This window comes from Andrena cerasifolii, chromosome 10 (genome assembly GCF_050908995.1).
Source record: "Andrena cerasifolii isolate SP2316 chromosome 10, iyAndCera1_principal, whole genome shotgun sequence".
Classification (NCBI taxonomy): domain Eukaryota; kingdom Metazoa; phylum Arthropoda; class Insecta; order Hymenoptera; family Andrenidae; genus Andrena; species Andrena cerasifolii.
Window position 1 is genome coordinate 10827039 of NC_135127.1, and position 25515 is coordinate 10852553.

General features: G+C 47.8%; 1 protein-coding gene across 1 annotated transcript in view; it reads right to left on the reverse strand.

Annotated features, from left to right (window-relative positions):
• LOC143374224 (headcase protein-like) overlaps positions 1 to 25515 on the reverse strand; it is a 169829-nt gene that overhangs the window by 48125 nt on the left and 96189 nt on the right. The gene's annotated exons all lie outside the window — the stretch shown is intronic.

Genomic DNA, 25515 nt, shown 5'->3' on the forward strand with positions numbered 1-25515 from the left:
AGAACAAACAGCCGCTGGACGAGCTTGCTCCACCCCCGTTTTTCACCCCTCCACGCTTCTTTTTACTCGCGGGGCTCGCTTTGCATTTAAACACGTAGTTTGCTTAATTTATGCGAGCCAGCCCCAGCAGCTACCACGGAGGGTGAAAGGGTGACGCCGATGGAAGGGCCCGTTCGGTCGGCAACGGGTATGAATAGCTGGCGAACGGCGAAACTTCGTTCGTTAAAAGGGAGAAGGGAAAAGTCTTGCGCGAGAGGCTCCTTTTTCGGGAAACCGGAAATTCGATAACGACCACGAGGCGCGGCTCGACGCACGGTAATTAGGAATTCGTCGCGCGTGGGACACATTGTCCATGAAGAGAAATCGCGCTGCTCGTTAGTCCGCTTCATCCTAAATTGCTTTCTTTCGGCCGCCACTCAGCATTCGTCGCAATCGCAATCTGGCAGCTACAGGGAAGCTGTGCGTGGTCACAATTCTCGAAGTTTACGAACGACAGAGATTGTCTGATGATGGTAAAAGATGAATCGATAGAGGACTTCTTCGCAACAAAATATCCTCTTATAATTGAACAAATTATACGGAATAGCTGTGCAAGCTGAGAACACCAGTGGGAAATATGAAAAGTCGTTTGGAAGAAGGTGCTTTCCCCGCGCAAAAAGGGTCGAGAGCTTGCGAAATTGACTCGTCTCCGTTTCGCAGCGGATTCGAAGCAACCTAGGCTATGTACCTTCCGTCCCCTTCCTCGGGGGGCAGGGACGGAAAGGGTGAACAGCCTGGCCGCTTTAGGGGTAATGAAATTAATTGGCGGAATGTCGGGAGAGGAGGTGGCGGTGTGCTCCTTAAACGAGGGACCTATCTGCATTTTAAATTTCGCGCGAAGAAAACGGACGCACCGCGAATATAAATATGGGGCTGGAACGGGGGCCAGGGGAAGCTTCAACCCCCGAGAACGACCGAATAAAAGTCGGCTACACGACGCCAATGCGGATTTACTGCGAAATTAGGCCCGCAGGACGCGGAATCTCGCGCTGAGGGAATAAACGAGAGCCTCCGTGCTGGAAAGGATTCGTGGAACGATGGGAGCTTGGTCTGGAACTCTGCAAAAGCTCAAATGCCACGGGAAAAGTGTAACTTTCCGAGGACGAATGTAAATACAGCTTTTTAAAAAAAAAAATATCCAGGAACTGACAATTTTCTTTAATGAAACGTTCGCACCCGCATTTCCGCAGGGTAATGAGGCAACCCTAGGCGAATGAAACGCGACGCGGTAAAAACGTTAACCGGGTCAGTGGCGAGACCAGCGGTGTTTCGTGTTAATGGATTGGTAACGGAGAAATTGCATACATATCGCGATACGTGCGCGCGCGTTAATGCTTCCATCGTCAGCCGGTTACACACGCGTGCGTGCACGGCGAGGGTTTAAGCAGGAAATTGCTAACCGCAACGCGGCCGCGCTGTTAAATTCAAAGTGGCACAGGAGAAACGAGAAAGGAGGCGGTCAGACGCGTCTGCCCTGAAGTTGAAGGAAAAAATCGGCCGCCAAATCGAGAGGCAGCGATGGCAACGGCAGTGGCAGCAGCCAACATCGCGCTCGCTTGCCACACCCCGCTATTGTTAACGAGGACACAATGTCGCGTATAATGCACAATGAGCTGTTCCGAGCCGACGCATTAATGCGACGCACAATGATGCGTGCGCGAGTCCGGAACACCATCCAGAGAGAAGAGAGAGAGAGGAGGAGTCTGGGTGGGTGGTGCTCGAAATGAAAAGCTTCAGCTACAGACTTGCGTTTGCCTCCACTTTTCCCCCTTTCTCTACTTTTTCCTCGGCCGTCCAGGCCCCCTATGAAACTAGGGAATTACATGTGCAATTAAAAGAGTCGCTGGTAAATTCACGTCGCTACACAAGTCTAATTATTATTACGAAGATCTTGGTAATTCCTTTGGCCGCACTGTAACTGAATCAATTATGGAAGATATAAAAACAGTGAATAAGATTTAAATAGATATTTCTTTTCCACCAATACTCGTGGGAGCTTCCAATGTTAAGCTACGAGCTTTCCATCTTCGACCACAGGATCAAAATCGAATTTAAAATCAAAATTAGGCAGCGGAGATTCCACCCCATTTGCTAAACACATCTGTAGAAACCCGGAGCTTTTAAAAAAATTCTATCCGTTCCAGAATAGAGAAGTGATCGGCGACGAGACTTCTCCAAAACAGGCGAGAACCAGGGTAGCGGGAGAGGGACGAAGCAGATTGACGGACGCGTTTATCCGTCGCGGCCGTGACAAGCGTCGACGTCTCGTTACATTTTTATCGAAACAAAGCCGTCGCCGGCTGATATTCAATTTCCTGGCGGTGGAACGCGGGGGGGACCAATCCCACCATGGACAGGGCCACACAGGGAACGGAACCGGCGCGTCGAATTGAAACGAGAACCTACGGTGGCCACCGCCGCTACCCGTCTGAACGTGACAGTATCTCCAGACACCGACGACGACGGCGACGCCGGTCGTCGCCCCCTCGCGCCAGACCGAGGCTCGCGTATTGTAACGCGTCCGCGTCCACCGATACGGAAGTCTCGCGCAACTTCCTCCGGACAGAGGCGTGATAACGCGACGAGTCAAACAGGCGATCTGACGCTGTCTACGCGCGAGCTGGCGCGTGTTCCGCTTCAACCTGCCGGCTCTGCACGGTGACATAGAGTTGCGGAGGGTTGGGGATGATCGTGGAGTGGCAACTGCGCGAGGTTGTTGTGGATAGGGGCAGTAGGATGCGCGATGAAGTTGTTGGATTTCTCGATTTCTGAATTCGTGATTGCTCGAAGGGGTTGTTAGAGTTTTAGATGCGTTAGGGGTGAGTTGGTGTTCCAGGGGAATGGAGAAACGTGGAGGGGTCTCGGTCCATTCCCTAGAAGAGTGTATTCTTTTGTAAGTACATCAGCAATACTGTCGCTACATAATTCATCCATGCACCCCGCTATAAACTCAGCCCTCACAGACACTCGGTTCCCATCGAGCTGATTTCCTCTGTGACTGAGTGGATCACATTGGAAACTTGCGTGTGCTATGGAATTAGAGAGGAATGCCTAGGTATTCATCCTGAAGACCCCACGAACTGAATTTAAGCGAAACATTTCTAAGAAACCGTTCGATTTCTGCCGGCGAAAGCGTAAACGGGCAGACTCCGTTTATCGTAAGACGCCAGGAGCGCGAAGCTCCGAGGAGAGTCAACGCACTCGGAAGCAGAAAAATGCGACCGGACGCGTGTTTCCTGTCGGTCTCACCGGCGAAAGATTTCGCCGCTGCACGGGGAACCGCAGAACACAAGTCTCGCGCCACGACCGAGTTTCGTGAGACGGAACAGTGTGGTTTCAGGCGCGGACACCGTGACGCCGAAAACGCATTCGTTTCGTGGGTCCCTCCCCCTTTCCTCCTCCGCTCGCTATTAACAACGGGCCCCCGAGGGGCTCTGGGCTTCCTGCAGCCCCTTCAGGAAACGTCGCGAACAAAGGACGCTCGACCGCGGATGTTTGTACCCGACTTTCGATTCCAAATTTCTTTCCCCGCCGTTCGTCTTCATAAGGGGGCACGGAGGCGTTGGTAAAAGGAACGTTCAAAGAGCGACAGAATTAAAAAAAAAGACACTATTTATGATATCCAACTGCCGTTCATAAGCATTAGAGACACCTGCTGTATTTGCAGAAAATATGATACTTGGTTATAGATTCAATATATTTCAATGCTTTTAGTTTATAATACCGTAAATTCGGGGAACATTGACATGTATCTGGAACATTTTTCTATAACTTTACTACTCGGCTTCGCTCGAAATTTAGATTCTGATTTTATAATAAAAAAATGCAGTTTTTTTGTTAAAATGGTCAGATTCATCTGGATTAGTCAGGCATAACAAGCTGAGGCACATTTCGCGATCCCAGAGTTTATTGTTCGAATGTTTTTAGGCGACAAACACACAAACATATAAAAGCTTTCTGCTTTATGTTTTAAGATAAAAATTAAGGTTTTTATGTGTGTTTTTGTGCACTACTGTACTACAAGTGTCAAAACGCATAAAATTTTGATCCTTTTTTTTCTTTAATACATGCTAACTCGGTTACGGAGTAACATTGGCACATCATACCTGTAAGTAGCACTAACAACTAAAGTTTTACCAATCTGAACTTACATTGACACTTAAATTTGTTTCTTTTTATGTTCAGTGCATTCTCTTTTATATTTTTAATCTCTCTTTTAAATAACAGTTTTAAATTTGCTTTAGGTATCCTATTATAACATCACATCGTTTGTGATTGCACTACAACTCTCGAAATGCACTAAACTTTTGTCCTTTTCCTTCTTCAATACACGTTAAGTAACTCCAAATGTTCCCTCAGTTTACAATACCATATAAAATAAATTTGTAGAGTTCCTAAATAAATTTGCAACGCTTTGCACAATTATTCCACACAGAGTAGGTGTCTTAATACTTATGAACATCAGTATATGTATAATGAATATGCATTTGTACGTCAGGGGAACTCTGTGTCTGGCCATGAACTGCCAATGCTACTACCCAAGGAAAGTGGGGCACCCTGAAGGAGTTTAGGAACTAAAGAAGCAGCAATTTATGAATCGAACTCGACCTGCTTCGAAGTAACGATTAGTCGAATCCACTGTAACTAACGTCCTCGCTTTGACAGAGGGAAGGAATTTGATACGGCTCGTTTTTCGGGCACGCAAAGGGAAAGCAACGTCCCCCGCCCACGTTTCCCTACCGGGGACTGGTAAAGACAAAAGAAAGCTTGCAAATTTCTGTGAGATCAAAGCGTGGGGGGATCTCAAGAGCCAGAAATAACCATAATCGTATTTAGAAAGCATCGCGTCCCCCTACAAGCTTTCAACCACGTCAAAGGGACACAGGGAGGAATTCCTAAAACCCTGCCTTGCACACGTAATTCGCTAAATTTCCAGCGATATTCGAGAACGACGGACACGCGCGTCACTCGAACGAGGGAGGGAGAAAGGGGGAAAAGAATGTTCTTAAACGGGGCGGCCGTTGTTTTCGAAAAGCTCTCCGGTGTCTTAATTAAAAGCGTTTTTCAAGCGGCCGCGCGCGCGCTCCGTACTCGGAGGGCTTTCCCTCTCGTGTCGAGGATCAAGAGTGAGGGGGGGGGGCTCTTTGAAGTTCAATCGTTCTAACAAGATCCACTTCTGACATTAAAAATAAACGCGGGCGAAAAGTCGATGCGCGCCTCTTCGGGTGTAACTTTCGAGGAGAGTCTATTCCTGGCTGAGATATTCTATTCCGTGCTACTTGTGCAGTAATATAAAACATTCCGCGAGACTCGAAGCCATCGAGCATTGATTTATTCAATGAGGAGGCACGATAATGCCACGCACACTCCTTTGAATTTCGAATGCTCGATCCTTAAATCTGCCCGAGTCGATGCTTCAAAATCCCACGCCGCGCGTCCATAGCCGTCGTTATTTTAGGAGACAGATCCCATTCTGATTTTATCAGCGGGGACGATGCATCTCCTCTCTCGCCGACGCGGGGTCGAACGTGAAAAGTTTCCTCTCGCCCGTTGGAAAGCCGAAGACGCCGAGAAGATGAAAAACGCCGAGACGCGCTGAAGAGTCGCGCGTCCGCGGCGTTGTTTTATTACCTCGATAAAACTCGCGCACCGCAGAGGACGCGCAGGGCCGCGAGAAAATGAATAAAAGAGTGGAAAAAGAGGAGGGAAGCCGCGGTCCTCTCCGGCCGCAGTGTGCACGGGGACCATAGGAACGAAGGGAGGTAGGGGAAGAGGAGGTAAAAGAGGATCCAGACGCGTAAAAAATGGCGATTGTTAATTAAATCCGCTAAGCCGACGAGGGAACGGCTCAAACCACTCGCCATCATCCACCATTCTATTCTCGTATTTGTCTTGCGGCTCTTTCTCGCGGAAATATTTATACTGCGGCCGGCGAGCGCGCGCCCCTGCTGGATAATGGACACCCATTTCTCCATTTCCTTTCGGCAATTATTCGTCATCCGTGCGCGTGACAGGTTCTGGCATTATCCGCGGAGTTTTCAATTTCTGTTGAATGCCCCCCGCCTTTGGAGCACGGATCTTTTGTCTAGAAAAAAATGGAGGAGGGTGAAGAACAGTTATATATAACGGAGGATTATAGCTGCGGTCAGTTGGGCCACCAAGGAGTGGACTTACTAATCGACCCGGGCTCGCAAATGATAGCCGCCGACCAGCTTTGGACCACCTCGAAATAGAACGACTGATCGGCCATCCAAAAGGAGGGCTCTAGGTTCCAGCTGGTCCCAGGAGCCGAGATCAAGGTCACCGCTCGAGGGACCGTGGAGAAAAGTATCGACTCCCTCGGGCGGATCAACGGCCAAAGCAGCGTCCATCGTGAGAGTTTAGCGCGATTAGCCGGCGGTATCTCAGGCGTCGAGGGCCGCGCAAAGCCAGTGAAAATGAAACGAAGAGGTGGAAGAGGATCGGAGAAGTCCCCCGTGGTCCTTCGGATTGAATTACCCTTGTATTCCACTGCGGAACGGGCCGAAAACCGTGGTAGAGGGACTAGACAGGGAAGGCGAGAAGGAGAGAGGAAGAGAGCGCCGGCCCTAGGCCACCGTTAATTGGACGGATGATGCCGCTAAATCCCGGGAACCTTGAAAGCCAGAGAGAAGTCGAGGGTGGCCAGGCTTTGTCGGAAATTAAAGGGAAAACGAGCGAGAGGCGTAGCCGGCCAGCGCGCCTCTGGAATCGGGAGAAAACGGAGCCTATGCAGCCTCCTGCTTCCTCGAGGACCTCGTCTAGGGAAAAGGATGGGACGAAAGTGGCGGATCGAGCCGTCCGAGGAATCGCGCGTTGATGGTCGTTAATCCTGGAGCTGAAGGTTCGTAGCTCCCTTTTCCCTCTCGAGTGACTCACGAGTCGAAGAAAAACTGAAGATGGGGGATCGGTTAGCAGCGGGGAGTAGGTCTGCGTCTCCTCCGCAGTTCACTAACTTCGAGGTGGAAGCAACAATGGGAAACGCGAGGCTTCTTTTCCCGTTCTTTTTATTCGGATAGAGGAGAGGGCTTCTATCGCCGTCACTGCTTTGACACCCGTCGCGATAACCCTCTGACGCTTGCGAAATGGTCGAACAATAAACATTTTGTCGTCACGTCAATCGCACGATAAGGGGGCAATAAAGCTCCCCAAGTGACGGGCGCTCGTAAAACTAACGGCAATGACCCGGGGACCGAGTTCGCGCAAGTCTTACTGTCTTGTTCGCACTATCGTTGCTCGCGCAGGGATGCTGAGGAAGCTTGGGATTCTGGTGCTCGTATCGCTGCAAGGTCGATTAGCAGGTCCGATTTGCCGGGCCGCGCGCAACGCCAGCTTCCAAGCTGCAGCAAGCCTCTATAAGCGCCGCACGCATCGAACCCCTTAAATCAGAGGCGCTCTAATGATCCAAGCGACCCAAGGTCACCGAGCGACTATCTCCTCCCCGCATCCAGCATCCGAGTGTCTAAATTTCGGATCGCGAGAATCGTCGGCTAGTTTCACGGGAGTCTTCCGAGAATTTCCCTCGATCCGCTTGGAGGATCGCGCGGGCCACACGCGTTGCAACGGCCTGCCGCGCGCCGGGCGCCGCTTTCCCGCGGAATTCGAGCGTTTCCACGTCGCGGAGAAGGCGAGAGAGGAGAGAAGGACACCGATGAAACGGCGCGAGGGGGTAGGACGACGGGGGGGAGGGATCTGACTAAGTGCCAAGCGGGCAAAAATAGCCGGCGGTGGCGAGGCACGATGCTAAATTCGCTAGGCAATAACGGGCGACGAGGGGATTTCTGCTCCGTCTCTGTTCGCCTCGGCGACAACGTGGGACGTCCAGCCTGCTCCCCGCCCTCTTTTCCCCTTTTACACGGGCTGAATGGCCGTAATCAGCGACACGAGGACAGGCTACCGCGGGAATTTCGGACGGGCAACGGCGGAGCCACCGGCGCCGCGCCGCTCGCCGGGCAATGGAATTAACCGTGGATCGCGCGAGATTAACCGTTCCTCCTGGGCTGCTGGGTCGAGGAAGCTCTGTCCGCGATAATGCCTCGTAAGCGGCAGAAATTGGATTTCGCGATTAAACGGAATCCCGGCGCGCGGGCGCTCGTTTCTTCGGCTCGATCCGGCGTGCGGTTTGGCGCGCGCCAGCCGAAACAGGAACGCGGGATATTTCCCCGTTTATTTAATTATTCCTGGCACGCTGGCGACGGAATCTTAATTGCCTGAAATTGCACGCTGCAGCGCGTCAAATTCCGTTTGCTACGAGGGTGACTCGTCCGCGCACCTCTGGAACGTGTCTTTCGGGGAGATCGAGTCTCGCAGCTGAAGCGGTCCGAGTGGAATAAGACAATTACAGGCGGACGGAATAGACTTTGCCAGGCTCTTTCTAAACACGAGTCTGCGATGCATTGCGATCTGGAATGCAGCGTGAGGTCACGTCAGTATCATAAATCCAGCCCCTCCATGTCGCTGACCCTTAACACGCACGCACGCGGATCTAGAGGGAGTGTGCGCGTAAGTAAATTGAATTATTATCGGCGATCGTTAAGAAAGCCATTAATTATCGTCCAGCGCGTTCCATTCTCTACGCGAACGCCATGACCCCGCGGTGACGCGGCCTTTCCTCGAAGAAAAGCCATCAAGCCAGGTGAGAAGCGGGTTTAACGATCGACGCCTCGAGTCGAGAGGAGGCTCGCGGCGGACAGCAGGACGACAGAATATGCACTTCACGCAGCGCGTCGAGTACACTTCTACCTCTGTTCTCCCTCTGGCCCTCGCTATATCCCTCCGGTGTCGGTCTGTTCAATTCCCTTCTGTTAGCCAGCCCGTGCAAAGGCAACGATGTTGGCCTAGCTGTGCAAACATCAGCGCGCGACCACGTGCAAATGCCCGTCGCCTGTCCACCTATCGAACTGCCAGCCTCGAGTCGCGATTACGCTCGATGAATGGAAGGTTCTAAGCATAAATTAAAACGAGGCGAACTCGAGTGTTGCGTTTCGCGGTTTAGTGAATTCCCCGGCGACGGCTGTCCAGCCCTTTCTATCTCTCGGACCTCAAGTGTGTTCGTTGCGTGCGAATTTTCTTCCTATCGGTAGTGGTAGTGGTGGCGTATGTACGTTGGGATAATAAAAGGTCGTACCTTTCGGAGGAATATTCAAGGGATCAGGGAAAATGATTCCTCGACAGTTGTAAAAAGTAGTTTAAAGGGCTCCACCGGTCTAGAGCCCGTGAAAATAGGTGATTTTTAAGAATTAATTAAAGGAAAACTACTGTATATAATTTAATGCGACTTTTTGCATTGAATTAAGAGTGTTTTAAACTACAGAAACGATTTTTTTGTTTTATAATGAATCATTGCAGACGGAACTGGGGAGTCGTTAAAGTCGAGGCGTCAAAAAATTCATCCAAATCGGTGGAACCTGTAGCACCTAAACCATTGGTCAGAAGTAAAAAAACAATGCCAGATTATTAAACGGCATGAAACTCGCTCGTGAACTAAGCAGTAAAAATTACAATAAATTACATTTTTTGAGAAAATAACGACACTTGAAGTTTGAAATCACTTTTTTCCTATATTATACGTTTTTTCAACGCCTTTAAAAGTTATAAATCTTCTCTTTTTTTAAATTTTACTGGTCTATCTACGAGCCAGAAGTATATTCTTCAAAACAGAAAAAGTTTCAGTCGAATCGAATAATAACTTTTGGAGATACAGGTTCCACTGATTTTGACAATACTGTTTCGAGAAAAACACGTTTAAAGTTTTACGTGAGTGCCGAGTGGCCGGGTGTTACCCACGCATTTGCCACTACTCAAATGCCCATAACTTCGGAAATTTCAAAAAATACTTTTAAACACATATTTCTAAAAGGTTGAAGATTCAAAACATGAAATAAAAAAAATCGACTTTTAGACCGGAACCTCCCCTTAAACTTCTGTAGCCAATTAATCCCTACACTAATTCCAGCTTCCCGGTGCAATCTCCTATTTCCCCATATTATTCCGAGGAATATTCCCTCATCGCTCGTAAAAAAATCGAGAATTCACCAGCAGAGATTCCGTGTTCCAAGGTTCAAGTAGAATAGCAGCGTCTATGGTCAGACCAAAGTCACCTATCCGCTCAAGTCTAAAGGGTCGTCCTTAAATTACTTAAGTCTTTTGGGGGGGGGGGGGGAAGGAGTCGCGAATTTCTTACGTTTTCTTACAGAGGGGGGAGGGGAGTCAGGTAGCGTCTTACGTAATATTTTCCAACCCAATTTTCAATAAATATAAATTCTATCATTAATGTTCCAAAACAACTAGTTTTAGTTTAAATTTCACGAAACCGAGTTAAATGAATTATATAAACCTTTAACAGAATTTTAATAACTGAAAACATTAAATGTAAAAAATATTACGTAAGGAGGGAGTTGCAATATCAAATTCTTATACTGGAGGAGGGAGGGAGTACGAAATCGCTAAAATTACTTTTACGTAATTTACGGACAGCCCCTAATGAGGCGCGGTCACCTTTCCTAGCTCCAGCTCGCTTTTCATTACCCCAGAACCCTGAAAATCATCCGAACAATTGCACTCGTGGATCACGGATCCACGAGACCACAAGTGTCTCAACATCGCCGGACTCCACGCGTGGTGCAACAAAGTTCCGTTCTTTTAAAACGCTTCTCCGAGCGTCTGGTACTTTTTCTTCGCCGAGAGGTCGTGTCGCGAAACGGCGCGTCGAATTAACGCGCGCAATTGCGGGGGTGGTTCGGGCAGTTGACTCGGCTCATTGCCGCAACGAGAGAGTCAGGCTAGTTGTCGCGGGACAGCGGCGGAGGAGGAGCACGGTGAGGTCGAAGAGAGGGACACGAGCAACGGAACGGCCGCGATTATTGCAAGATTTATTGCTCCTCTTCGTTTCGTCTGCTCTCGAGCAAGCGTCGTCTGCTAAGGCCGCCAGTGCTCCTCTTCCGTTTTTTCCGCGTTAACGCTCCGACTTTTCTTTCCTGGAATAATGCCTCGGCCACGGGGATCGTTAATGCCCTCGCTAGACAGTCCCTGCGTCGTTACGCAGCCGATATTCGCGGAATCGTTAGCGTTTCTAAAGACCCCGGGAGCTCGGGCGACACCGGGAGATCGTCGATGATAGAAATATCGCGGAATATACACCTTGATGGCTGGTTATAATGTAACAATAGGAGATGATGCTTCAAAGAGCTCGATGTCGGCTGGGTCACTCATCTTTTGTTGAAGGTACATCATGGTTGACATAATTCAACGAGTCACGTCGGTTTGCGAGACACGTGCGTGCGATAAAAACTGGAGAAAACGTGAGGACGGACGGTGTATGGACGACGCCTGGCGAGGTGGCAATTGATAGTCGGATGAAAGGTCTCTCGATGACCGAGACGACATCCTGGAAATTTTCCAGCCATTTGGGGACAATTACAGCCTCCTTCTTCTAGTTTATTTTCGGACCACATCTCCGGCAAGATGCGCCGCGTGGGCAGGGAATAATTGTTCTACCACGATAAATGGGCAGCTGGGGGAGGCGCATGGCAAATTGTTGGCGTTGCGTAACTGATCGTCGATAATAATAACGGATCCCAGGAGCCAGGAAGAACAAACAGCTCTAGTAGTTTTTAACGAGCTGCCTTCCTCGTCATCGGTTACAAATAAAAATCTCGTTGCTTGCAAACAACAAGAAGACACCGCGAAAGAATCGTATTTCACCAATGAAATCTCCGCCGACTCCCTCCCTTTCCCTGCAACGAGTTACGTAAACATTCCCCGCTAAATGAACACTGATTGCGTCACGTTGTTCTTCCATCCCAAAGAAATTCAAGATCCTTGCAAAACAACCGCGACAACCCCCCTGCAAGTATCGCGAAGAATGAAGGAATACAGCCAGAAATTTCGCAGAAATTAATGTCACTCCTCGTTACATCGCAAAGAAACAATTGATCGTACATCCTGTCGCGGCTACTCGCGCGAGGAATACCGTGGCTCGGTGAACAAAGAGCGTCCGTGCGTCGTGCTGCCTCGTTCATTCTTTCAGCCCCGTGGTTCACTCGGTAGCGCGTTTCCGATGACGCGTGTTGCGCCTTCGAAGCCGTCTCTCCCGCACAAGGCTGTCTTGTCTCGTGTCTCGCAGCCACAATGAAAGCCATTGTGCAGCTCTCTCCTTCGTTCGTCGAACGAGAGGAGCCGCAAGCCTCGCGGAGGAGCCTGTTTATCGCGCCGCTGCGGCCTCGCCTCGACGATCGAAACTCGCTCGAGCGTGCCGCTTCTCGCGGCTCGCGCTGCAGAGGCGTCTCGCGCTCTTGCGACATCTAGGAGGGACGTCGTTCGTCATCGGGGAAATTGCTGGATCGTGGGCGTGCAGCCGGGGTGAAAGGAACCGCCGCCGAGGGGATGATAATGTTTTTACGGCGCGGGCAACGAGGGAAGGGGTGCGAGACGAGCGCGGAATCGGGAGGGTGCGTTTTATGGATTCTGATTAGGGACTCGCGGGGATCTCTGATGCGAATTCTAGAGGAGACGTTTGGAAACGTTGGACGGACACGTGTAGGGGAGGCCGGGGCTAAAAGTTCCGATTTCGATAAAACATAAAAAATGACTGGAAAATAATGTAGTTATTCTCTTCACTATTGACTAATTTCTTGTTAAATTTATTATATCTTCTGATTTTAAGCTTGTGTTTAATATATTGTAATAGGTTTCCCATAGAAAGTAATTTATTTGTGGCTGATCGAAGCGGAACTTCTTACCCCTATATGGGGCAAGTTGTTATCGCATTGGGGTAAGTTGTTACTATGATATAAGAGTTGCCTTCTAATGAAATAAAGCAGAATTTTAATAATAATGGTTATTTATGAAGGTTCGGACCAACAAAAATGTATTATCTTTAAAAGAAAACCAAAAGCGACAGTTTTTATTTATCTTTACGCATATCTTCGATCGAAGTCGTGTCCCTTTCCGCCTTTCATTCATATGTTCGCATCTTAAAGCACAGCGGAAACAATTTATACATTTGCGGCAGGTCTGTGAAGATAGCACCCCCAAATTCGAAATTTTGGAAAAACTCAACGGCATTCGTTTGTCCATCGTTTGCCCACGTTTGCCCATCAAAAATTTTCGTTTGACCACCCTCCAAAAAAGAGTTATGAACAAAATAAAAAAATTGTCTTCATCACCCATCATGAATGCATTTCAATTTTTTAATAGAAGGATACGAATGTACCCGACCTGACCACGTTTGCTCACTCTCAGATTTCATTTGCCCACCCTCCAGAATTTAAATAAAAAATAAAAACCGCGAAAAAAATGGGTATAGATGAAGCGATCGCGTTAAAGTTCGATTATTCTCGAAAATATTATCAAAATCGTTCTTTCAACGGTCCAGTTCGTTAGCTTAGATGTAGAAGAGATTTGCCCATCCATTAATTTCGTATGCCCACCCTTCAGAATCGAATTATTAATGAAGATAGCCAAGAAGTGCGGTGCCCGTTGAAGCGATCGCGTTAAAGTTCGATTTTTCTGGAAAATAATATCAAAATCGTTCTTTCAACGATGCAGTCCGTTAGTTTAGACATAGAAGAGATTTGCCCATGCATTAATTTCGTATGTTCACCCTCCAGAATTGAATTATTAATAAAGATAGCCAAGAAGTGCGGTGCCCGTTGAAGCGATCGCGTTAAAGTTCGATTTTTCTGGAAAATAATATCAAAATCGTTCTTTCAACGATGCAGTCCGTTAGTTTAGACATAGAAGAGATTTGCCCATGCATTAATTTCGTATGTTCACCCTCCAGAATTGAATTATTAATAAAGATAGCCAAGAAGTGCGGTGCCCGTTGAAGCGATCGCGTTAAAGTTCGATTTTTCTGGAAAATAATATCGAAATCGTTCTTTCAACGATGCAGTCCGTTAGTTTAGATGTAGAAGAGATTTGCCCATGCATTAATTTCGTATGCCCACCCTCCAGAATCGAATTATTAATAAAGATAGCCAAGAAGTGCGGTACCCGTTAAACCGAATACATTTCCGTTCGTTTTTTTTCCGAATGAATTATCAAAATGGATTGTACTTACCGTAAAGGTTGAAGGTGTTTGGTGACATGTTATCCAAAAAATGTTGCACACACTTCTTTCTCACTTTATTCGAACGACACTTAAATTTGTATCGCTCATCGAATACTTCACACTTTTCACACATCTGCAGCATGTGCAGAATAACACCAGAGTGGTTTTCTAGTCATTTTTCACTAATTACCGCAATGATATCGCACAACGGAAAATAATATAATGTCACAGTTACTTCACAAACCGTAAATGAACGCACGATTTCGCAAGAGTTGCGCCCGAACTCTGTAGACCGACTGACTTTCGTGCGTCGTTGGAAACAATTCGAGAGTGTCGCAGACATCTGTTTACGTTTCGGCACGTTCGATGACGACACGCAGCGCTGCTACCCTAACTAAAGGGGCGCAGCGCCGAGTGCCACTGCCGAAACGTAAACAGATGTCTGGCGATACTCTCGAATTATTTCCAACGACGCACTTCTTGGCTATCTTTGTTAATAATTCGATTCTGGAGGGTGGACATACGAAATTAATGCATGGGCAAATCTCTTCTATATCTAAACTAACGGACTGCATCGTTGAAAGAACGATTTTGATATTATTTTCCAGAAAAATCGAACTTTAACGCGATCGCTTCAACGGGCACCGCACTTCTTGGCTATCTTTATTAATAATTCGATTCTGGAGGGTGGGCATACGAAATTAATGCATGGGCAAATCTCTTCTATATCTAAACTAACGGACTGCATCGTTGAAAAAACGATTTTGATATTATTTTCCAGAAAAATCGAACTTTAACGCGATCGCTTCAACGGGCATCGCACTTCTTGGCTATCTTTATTAATAATTCGATTCTGGAGGGTGGGCATACGAAATTAATGCATGGGCAAATCTCTTCTACATCTAAACTAACGGACTGCATCGTTGAAAGAACGATTTTGATAATATTTTCTAGAAAAATCGAACTTTAACGCGATCGCTTCACCTGTACCCTTCTTTTCGAGGTTTTTATTTTTTATTTAAATTCTGGAGGGTGGGCAAATGAAATCTGAGAGTGGGCAAACGTGGCCAGGTCGGGTATATTCGTATCCTTCTTTTAAAAAAGTGAAATGCATTCATCGTGGGTGATGAAGACAAATTTTTTATTTTATTCATAACTTTTTTTGTAGGGTGGGCAAAAAAAAAATTTTTATGGGCAAACGTGGGCAAACGAAGGACAAACGAATGCCGTTGAGTTTTTTTAAAAAATCGAATTTGGGGGTGCTATCTTCACAGACCTATTTGCGGCGGGGCAAGTTTTTACGGTACCAACGTGCCCCAAGTCACGGTAACAACTAGCCCCTACCGACACATGTAGCAATTTCAAAGACTATTCTGCTTATACATGTATTCAAACGATAAACAGTATTACACCATGTTCTTAAATGTCATTTGATCCATAAGAACGATTCAATCTATAATATCTACGTTAAATAATTGAAATAGACCAAAAAGTAATGATAGAAAAATTTTTACTTATCTGGTACGCGACTAATAGGTCCTTGCTTACAACCACATAATTCGCTGTCGCGGACGCTATTAAAGTGGGGGACAGAGTGGCGTGATCAACTCACACGGAAAAAATAATTTAAAGTACAACGCTCTTTTTATTTTGAAGATAGAGCCGTCGGAACAACTTACCCCCGGAACTTTTAGCCCCGGTCTCCCCTACTGCTATTGGTATTATTTTTGCTACTTAGATAGGTAGGTAGTTTTAGATTGCGACAAAATTTTTGATTGAATACTGATGCGTACTGAGTAGCCTTACTTTTATGTATTATCCCTTTGCACTCGAGAAGTGACTCTCGCTCACCATTCAACTTGACGCGATACGTCGAGCGACGGGGGTGAGCGATTATTTGCGTTTGATTTCTTAAAGATGCCTCAACATACTGTTTTTCTTAAGGAAATCCTTAAAATCGTGGCGAAAGTTATTTTTGGGGGGCCTAGAAATATGTTTAATCAATCCATATATTCTGTTTAAAACAGTGAAAAGGCAGAGAAATGAATGACAGCTTAGTCATCTGCGATATGTGAAAACTTTGGTTGAGCAATTGAGTGGAGACTTTCGCCCGACTCGTGATCGAGCTTCCACTTCAACCTCCTGTTTCGATATTCGATTGAATGGAAAACTGCATGCTATTCTAACAGGAAATAGAAAGAATTACAGGGTCTGCTGTTTTCTGCAAATTTTCTTCTTTGAAATGTAAAGATACATGAAATATTAAAATATAAAAGTTTTATACATTAATTTGAATGTGTACCTAATCATTCTAAATTAGGAGTAAGTAATTCATCAAGCATGCCGCGAAACGTCTCGAGTTGCTGCTTCCCCAAGCGAAAAAGGCCTCGAGTGCAAAGGGTTGTTAATCACATTTTGCAGGGTCACCCGTGACAGTGGCTGCAGTTTGGATTATTTCAAACATTCTCCAGTTTACTGACGCAAACGACAGACTCCCGACACACCAGCGCGATGCGAAATCACAGTGGACGACTCGCCTGAGCGAATACTCAACCGAATAACACTCCTGACACGCATAAATCTCGATCTGCGGTCGGGAGGGACGACGGTTCGTAATTGTTCGCGCTTTCGAAGGGGAGAGAGAGAAATTGCATCGCGCACAACACCCTTCGTCTGCCTCGGACCGACAGCCAACGATTATTATGCATGGCGCAGCCGGGCCAAAGAGCGTACACGCCAGCGAGTAGACCACGGCCAAAGGAGCGTGATACAGTAATGACCCAGACGAGCTGCATCCTTGTGCCACATGCGGGCCAGAATCGCGCGCGTGCACAGGAGAGAGCGGGCTCTCTACGCACGCCGGCGTGCCCACAATCACGCGAAATCGTGGACCGCGTTTATCACGGGCTCTTTATCTTCCCTCTTACTCCCCGACGCCAGTGAATCGTATTTCTTCCGAGCCAATGCATCGATCGACGGTCACAGACGATTTATGCGCGGGGTCAATAAAGAAAGTAGATCGGTCCGTGCACGATAAGACAATGGGGGTGTAACTGTGCTAGTAAGCTTGGAAAGTTGCAGTCGTATTTGGTCACCGTGCGGAGAACACAGCAATTCTGCGAGTGTCGATTATTAACACTTCGTTTCGGTGTTTATTCGTTAGGTTCAGCTGAATTTTCAGATAAAATGATAGGAAAAGAGAGGATGGTGCGTTACAATTGGGCCTAGTTACGAAGAAAGCTACCAACCCTCAATCATCTGAAACGGAGTAAATTATTTTGAAGATTTTAATTGTTAAAGAAAGGCAGCTTCATTTCTATTGGGCATATTTTATTTTTTGTTATTATTTTGCAATGTTTGTTAATGGATAGTTTTTTTTTTAGTCTAAAATGGAACTATGGCTTGGTAGTTTTAATAATTGTATAGTGTAATAATTGTTCTGTTGGTTGGTAATTTTTTGCAGAATAATAATCACAAAATTATGGGATCCATACTGCGTTTAACTAATTTTTTAAGTAGTTTTCTGCATAATTAGGCCTAATTAAGACTTCAAGCAGAAGCTGGAGTTCGCTAATTTGGACGAGATTAAAGGGCGAATGGGAGGTGCATTCGATCGCCGTCAGGATTTCTCCAAGGAGGCCGCTTGAATTGCCAGTGAGAAGTATTTTCGCAATAACCGTAGCAAGTTTCGAAGTCAAATTATTCTGCAACTCTTTTCGAATTTACAGTCGCGATTGCAACGCTCCGCGACTCCGGGATATTTAAATTTTCAAGCCGTCGTATCGGCGTGGAAAATCCAGCAACCCTGTGGCTGCTGGAAATCAACAGTTGCAGGATCCTTGGAACGATGAAACATTAGCTGCCAGCTTCTCCTCCAGTAGGCCTCCAGTCAGCGGGGCGGAATCCCAAGGAATACAGGGGACGTTTCAGCGAACGGGAAAGAGTATCTCCCTACTTTTATCCGGTATTTTGCGAGGACGTCTCCGCGGGACGATAGCTGAGGGACGTATCCACGGCTCCGTGAGCCCTGAAGGAAGCCAGCCGAGCGAAAAGAGTAGAATTCGCCGATTAGACATCGCGTTTCCCTCGGTGCGCGGCTACGAATTCGTCGGAGGGGCGAGGGAGCTCGAGGGGGAAGCTGGGAGACACGCCGAGGAAAGGCAAAAACGAAGAGAGGAAGGGAACTTTGGAAGTGAGTCCCTGTCTTCCATATCCATGAAAGCAGAAAGGCATAAATAACGCGTTCCTCTGTTCCTTTCAGACGAAACCGGAGGATTCTATACATCTTAACGTCTTCTGGCCAGAAGTGTGCTACCATGTCTGGTGAATAAAGGGGAGCTGTAAAGTAGTCCCTGCTTTGACGAACGAATTCGTTAAAAAAACCAACGCGTCGGGTCACGATGAAAGAAACGAAGAAGGGGAATCGTTGAACTGTACAATTTTGCAGTGAATTTTGTATAATAAATGAAGATGTGCCGGGGGAAAAAAAACGAGGAAGAACTAATCGCAGAATGTATCGAAGCAGTAGGACAGAATGTTTCCATCCCCCTGTATTCAGGGTACAGCAAAAACAGGAGAAGCTTTCGAGGAGCGAACCACCCCTTCATCCACCACCCTCGTTCCTCGTCTTCATCCGCCGCTGGTACAGCGAGCACGACGATAAATCAATCGCGAGATGGCTAAACGCTCGCGCGAAACCCTCTTTTTCGACTAGGAGAGCGCACCCACCCCCGTTCTTCATTCCGCCAGCGACCGAGATTAACTTCCTCCTCGCAGCGGAAGCATCCGAGCGGGCACGGGAAAAATTACGTATCCTCGGTTATCGCTGTATCGCGGTATTATGCAAATAATTATTCCGTCGACACGGGTATCCTTTCAGCAGCCCCGGGAACAAATATTTGCTCCACTTCCCTCCCCCTGCACAGACGCTGTTTCATTCCGATCGTCGTATCCCCGCGAAACGCGAGGAATTTACATTTTAATTGCGAGGAACAGGAGCGAGGGGACTAGAAACTGGAAACCGAAGGAAAAGAAACGACTGCCTGTTATTCCTCGCCCTTAACGGGCGGGGTGCACGCCCCTGGCTGCGGGGGGAGGCATTACGATATGACTACACCGCGCAGTTACTTCTCTTTAAAGTATTTTCTGTTCCACAGCTGTAGACTTTGACACTTAACACTCTATCGATCTTCTTGGGGATGATAGTTCCTCACCCCCAAGTGTTTCCAGAATATATCATAGTTAAAGGTTAAGCAGCTGTGTCTAGAAAATTAAATTTCAACACTTTGATCTACCAGTAAAGAAGCAAGGTTCAATGAATTTAATTTTCTTATATAATTTTCTTCTTAAATAATTTCTTAGGCAAAGAGTGGGGACATTCCGTGTTTTTGTACAGTGCAGAGTGAAACATTTCCCTTTTTTAACCAGTACCTGTAACAAATATTTAACGTTATCTTACAGGGATATTTGAACTTCATAACCCTTTGTGAGTCGACAGTTGTGTAGTCCCAATGGCCACCAACAAAATATGCTACAAATCGCAAAATCTCGAAAAATTGAGATTACTCGTTTTTCCCCGTTACCCGTTACTATCTGTACTCCACAAGTGCGTTCAATTTTCTTCCGAAAAAATCGCCCTCTGGCCAGAACTTGTCCTCCCATCGATCAACTCTCTTCGGAAGCCGCGCTTGGTTATTACTTTCTCTTGGCAGAGAGCTGGGCAACGAGCGTGGAGATTTACGATCGCGTAAATTAGCCGAAACGGAGTGTTGTATCCGCGGCGGCCTCTGTCCCTCTCGGAGAGGGACCCGCGAGATTTCCACCCTTTCAGTAGTCACCTCGGCCACGCAGGGGGCGAAGAAGAGACCGAGGAAAGAGAGATCGAGTGGCAAGGTTAAACTCTCCCCCCTCTACCTCCCCGCCGCTTTCTCTCGTCGCCTTGTTCTCGAGGATCGCGAGGAGCCGGGGCAATTTGTCCTTCGACAAATTAATTTCTTAAAATATGTAGCCTGTCCCGTTGTTGTAGGCAGCTTTATTGCGCGAATGCTTTATGATCCTGTATTTTTTTCCACCGTCCCCCTGCTGACAGTCCCAGCGCGTCTCCTGTTTCACCCCCTCGGAGCAACGTCTCTGTCGCCCCTCGGCGCGTTACTTCTCTCCGCGAAGCGGATCGCGTAATTAAAAAGTTCCTGGCTGCCACGGATGCCAGCAGCGAGAATATCTCATCCGACCCTGGGCGAATAAGAGGGAATTTCGTTCCTCCTTTATCGATACCATTCGTCGTCGGATTATTGGAAGTTCGGAGCAGGTGAACGCTGTCGGAGAACCCGGGGGGGAATAATCACTGTGGAGTGATTGCACCGCGACGTTTGAATTCTTCGGAAACTCGATGGGAAAATTCTACTGCAAACGTAGCGGGGGGCTCGGATTCCTCGAAATATGCCAGCTTTCGGTGACCACCCTTACACAATCCTCGAAACTTGCAAAACGAAGCGGACGAGTGGAAGGAATCAACCATCCAGCTAACATCGCACAAACTTCTCGTCGAAAAGTCCTGGATACCTCGAGATCCCCCAATCGATCGACACTTTTTACCGCGTACCTCGCTGTCGACTTAGAGAACCGGTCTCCGGGGCTCGGGAGAAATAAAAAGGATCGCGTGGAACGGCGACGAGATGTTCGTGCTGCTCGGGATACACGTTTCTGTCTCGGGCACCGTTATCGCTTCGTTATCCGCAAAAGAAATGCCTGAATTTCGAGGCTGACCCCGCGCCTTCCGCTGGATCGCAGTGGGCGAGATAAGTGTATTAAAAGTTCGGATAAGACCGGACCGTTCGATCGAAAATCGCATGGGAGGACCGATGGGGAAGAGCACCGACTCGGAGAAAGCCCCGCGGTCGACTTTGCGAGACGCAGTCCCATCGACGACGATGTACATACGTGTATATATATCTACACGCGCGGCCCACGAGCAACTGCATTCGGTATGCAACTGGGTCGCTCGTAAATACGCGCCATGGTGACACGTTGGTCGATCTCCTTTAACGAGACGCGATTGACCGAGAACACCGCGAGAAACAAGGCGATAATTTTGCGTGTCCTTCGGCGAAGCGTCTTTTGGAGCCGGGGGACACGCCCACGTGTATCTACATATCTCTGACGAAGCGGAAGAGACATAGGAGTATATGCTACATGCTTGTTTCAAATGGTCTTTTCGCATTTTCAGTCATAAAGTCGACTCCTATATTCAAATGCCCGCCTGAGACTTTTTTAGTCTACTTTAAGAATAATTTTTCATTTTTTTCATTTTCTAATGTATATAATGTTTCTTCGGTAAAAACATTTCTCCACCGAAAAAAAATTCTTCAAGTTCGTCCTACTTTTTCACCTCCTAGGTGTATGTTATGGGAATCCTATTCTTTGGACTAAAAACAGCAAAATTTGGGATTCTTTTTTCAAGAAATCAGCGATTCGATTCATCTGAAATTTGGACCATGTTTTGATCATCGAATTAAAGCTACATATGTACAGAGTAAAACGCCGTTTCATTTCTCTGTTTCAGATTACCTGGAAGGTAAATATCATACAAACCAGCGGACGACGAGTTTTGCGCGGCGTGACGCATAACTCCTATATTTATTATTAAAAATGAATAAAAGAAAAACTGCAACTTTTTCAAGGATGCATAAAGACATGGTCCAAATTTCGGATGAATCGAAATGCTAGGATCTTAAAAAAAAAATCCTAAATTTTGCTATGTTTTTAGCCCATCAAATAGTCAATATTCCTCCCTTAAACACGAGGAACTCTAGTGTCCCATGCTGCGGGATGCAGATACCTCGAAGCAGCAAGAGGAAAGATTTCAGCGACAAACGAGGCCTAGACAAAGCGAAGGAAATGCAGGCTGCTAATGGACGTCCCCATTCGCGATAAACCTCGATACTGAAACGCGTCCATTGATGTCACGGGAGTATACAGTTGCTTCTTTCTCCGTATCGTTCGGGACGGTGATAAAAGGATTCCGTAAAGACCAGTCGAAACAGCGACCCCCATTGACGCCCTCCTCCTACGTGCTCTCTCTTTAAGCGGGGGAGGGAGGCGCTAGAGCCGCGCGGAGGAGATAGTAGATGCGCGATAGTGGAGCTCGCATGTGTATATGCAGCCAGCACGTGAATACACACGGCCAGCCCTGATACCCGCGTTTATTTCTGCAGCCGCTTTATTTATGGAGGCCGATAGCGTGAGCGCGAGGGAAATGGGAATACTTGGCGATCCGGATGCTCGTGAGATCACCGCGGATAGAAATTAATTAATCGCCTACGGGACACCCTACTTCCTTGCCTCTGCTAAATCGAGAGACTCGGGACCGTGCCTCCGAGATCGTCTCCGCTCCGTGAGCAGGGGCCATTCAGAGTTGAGCGCTGTTGCTACGTTCAGTGTGTCACTGTCAGGTCCGTTTTCGTCCTGTGAACCATGATCGATAGGAGAGTCCAGTGACTTAGAAGTGGCGAAAGATAAAATCGGAATTGAAAGGGACTGAGTTTCCTTCCCTCGCTGGACCCTTCCGCCTGTAACTACGCCTCCTTTTCTAATTGCAAGTGGAACAATAATGTTCTTCACATCGTATGCGAGGATATCGGCGTTTTCGATTAACTGCGTACCGAACTGAAAACTTCGGAATAGCCTAAAAAGAAGCCCTCGTGTTCCCCGACCTTGTTTCTTTTTCTAAAACGTTCTATACACGATCCACAAATATAACGATCTATCTAACGACCATCTTTTATACAGTTTACCAAGGAAGAGCCGATGAGAGCCAGCGACACGGTGACCTGGTCCCCGTTTCGCAACCGAGTCACCATCGCCGGCGAAGAGGGGGATGGTCGGGTGGCGTGCGTGGTCTCACGCACGGAGCCACAATAAGAAGAAGATAGAAGGGGGACACGACGTGCAAAAAAGCGCGCGAAGCAGCCGGCTTTTCGGCTGTGCTCGGCACGGAGCAGCGAGCGGAGTCGACGATACCGAGCGGACAGAGGCCATTGGCCCCGGTGCAATGGTGCAGTGTGCAATCGAGGTGGGAGGGAGGAAGGGAGAAGGAGAGAGGATGCAAGAGACACAAGTATCTGCACGAGCGTTCTCGCGCCGTCTGCCGAGCGATCCGCTCGCGGAACCTTGAAGCGTGGATCGCGCGTGGGTCGAAACGCGGCTGAGCTGAGCCTGGATGCAGGTGAACGAGATTCAAGGAAGTCGGAGGGGACTTCGGAGGGAGGCGGCAGCGTTCGCCGTGATGATATCGCGACGGAGCAAGGGAAAACGTGCTATCGGGCGGCGGGGAACGGGTTAATTCCAACTCCTTGCTACGCTATCTGAATCCTGCATCAAGGACGAGCAAAATTTTGCTTCGTAACAAGCAACTTTTTTTCAATCCCACTGCCGAGTTTCTCGGAGTCACGTGTAGGGGATTCTTGTTACGCGAAGAGGAAGGTCCAGAGCAGCAGCGTTTCTCTAATCCCCAAGGCAGCTCCATTATTTTTAATCATTACTTAAAGAAACTCGTGGAATAAAGAGAGACCCCAGTTGCGCAGCAAATTGGAGATATAGAATGCCTAGCAAGAAACCAAACATCGTAAAAATTATAGCGGCCAGCGTCGGAAATTTTCAAACTTTTACGAACCCGGCGGGTAGCGCCCGATCTTTCGACGGGGGAGAAACGTAATTTTCTGCAAACGCAAACGTCATGTATAATAAAATGGTTCGATGGAATCGTACCATGTCCTGGTGCAGCAGGAACGAGGATGGAAGCTCGACGTTCATGAAATATACAACAGGCGGGGCTGGCTCTCCTTCTCGAACGAGTGACTTGGAACTGGCTCTCGGGTAATCGACTGGTCCAGCACCCGAGGGACACTGAAAAAGGACACACACGAGGCAACGACATCCAGGATCGAGGCTACTTAACGCTCATCTCCATCGTTTCCCTCTGACGACCGCGAAAAATTATGTCCGATATGATTTTCTGATGGAACAGTATTCGAGGGGTTGACAATGCTAGTCAAAGAAATTGCATGCTTGAATGACCCTGCAGGGTCCATTTTGACTCATAATTTCACTCGTATGCGCCTCGGGATAAGCTCCTAAATTAGGTTCTTGTCTTATCGTCTAAAATCCTCATCTTTTTCAAGAAGTGATACTGATAACACGTGTGGTCTGATATCTTAATATATAAAGCAGAAGGTTTATATGTTTGTGTGTGTGTCTGTCGCCCCAAAACTCTCGAATGGTAAACCCCTTGGATCACGAAATGTCCCTCAGCTCATTATGCCTGACTAATCCAGATGAATGTGACTATTTTCACAAATCAAATTCTTTAGAAAAATCAGAATTCTCCAGAGCCACGTTAGTTTCTGTCAAACGTGAACGAGTTCCATCAGTCTCGAAAATCGAAGGAAACCTTGTCGGAGGGTCAGGAAAAAGGAAATCTGGCTTGCGAGAGTTTCGATCGGCGGTAGACGTCGCTTTCTACTCATTTACTTTCCGCCAGCTGGAAGAAGCGACCGAACGGCGATCGAACATTGTCGAAAGTCGCGACTCTGCACGCATCGCGAACCTGTCCCTCGTTAGAGGAGCCTGTCGCCGTGAAATACTGCGCGTGCACGCAGCTTTCTTTTCGCGGAACGCGTCATAAATCGTTAGAACGTGGAAAAACGCGCCGACTGACATCGGCTCAAGCTACGTGGATGGTTAACGTAAGTGTCCGCCCAAGGGTTCCGCAAATACAGAATATTCGAAAGAAGAGCGAGCCTGTTCCTTCCGAACCGAACAACCATCGTGAGTTTCGGTTCCGTGGCTCCCCAAACGTCCAGGATTCTTCTTCTATCCGTTTCTGATGCCTCCTCGTCGACGTTCAGAAGTCTGCTTCTTCCCACGAGGAAAGAACTGCCCCGGTTCTTGCTGCATCGCGTGAAAAACTCGTCTGATGCCATCTTCCCTAACGTCCCCGTTGTTTCTTGCGAGGCTCCCTTTTCCCAGCGCGTTTTCGGCACCGCCATCGAATTTATTCGGTGACGAAGGGAAGACGAACAGACGGACTGCCTCAGGAACCACGAACGCCCTTCCAGATCGCGCTGGGGGAGGATTAACGCTTCGCTTTTTCTCTACGAGGCTCCAAGGAAGCGCCTGTGACTATTTGTTCGAAGGATCTCGCGCGCGGAACGTGCGGCTGCATAAAGCCGAGGAGAAGGCGACGCGACAGCGTGTAGGCAGCGTGACGGCGAGGTCGCCGCGGCCGACCCTGACGGGAGAGGCTTCACAGCAGCATCCATTATTAGAACGACGATACGAGCAGCTACTACGCTTCATAAATGTAAATCTGAATGCATAATCGATGAAAGCGAACGCCTACCGGCGAT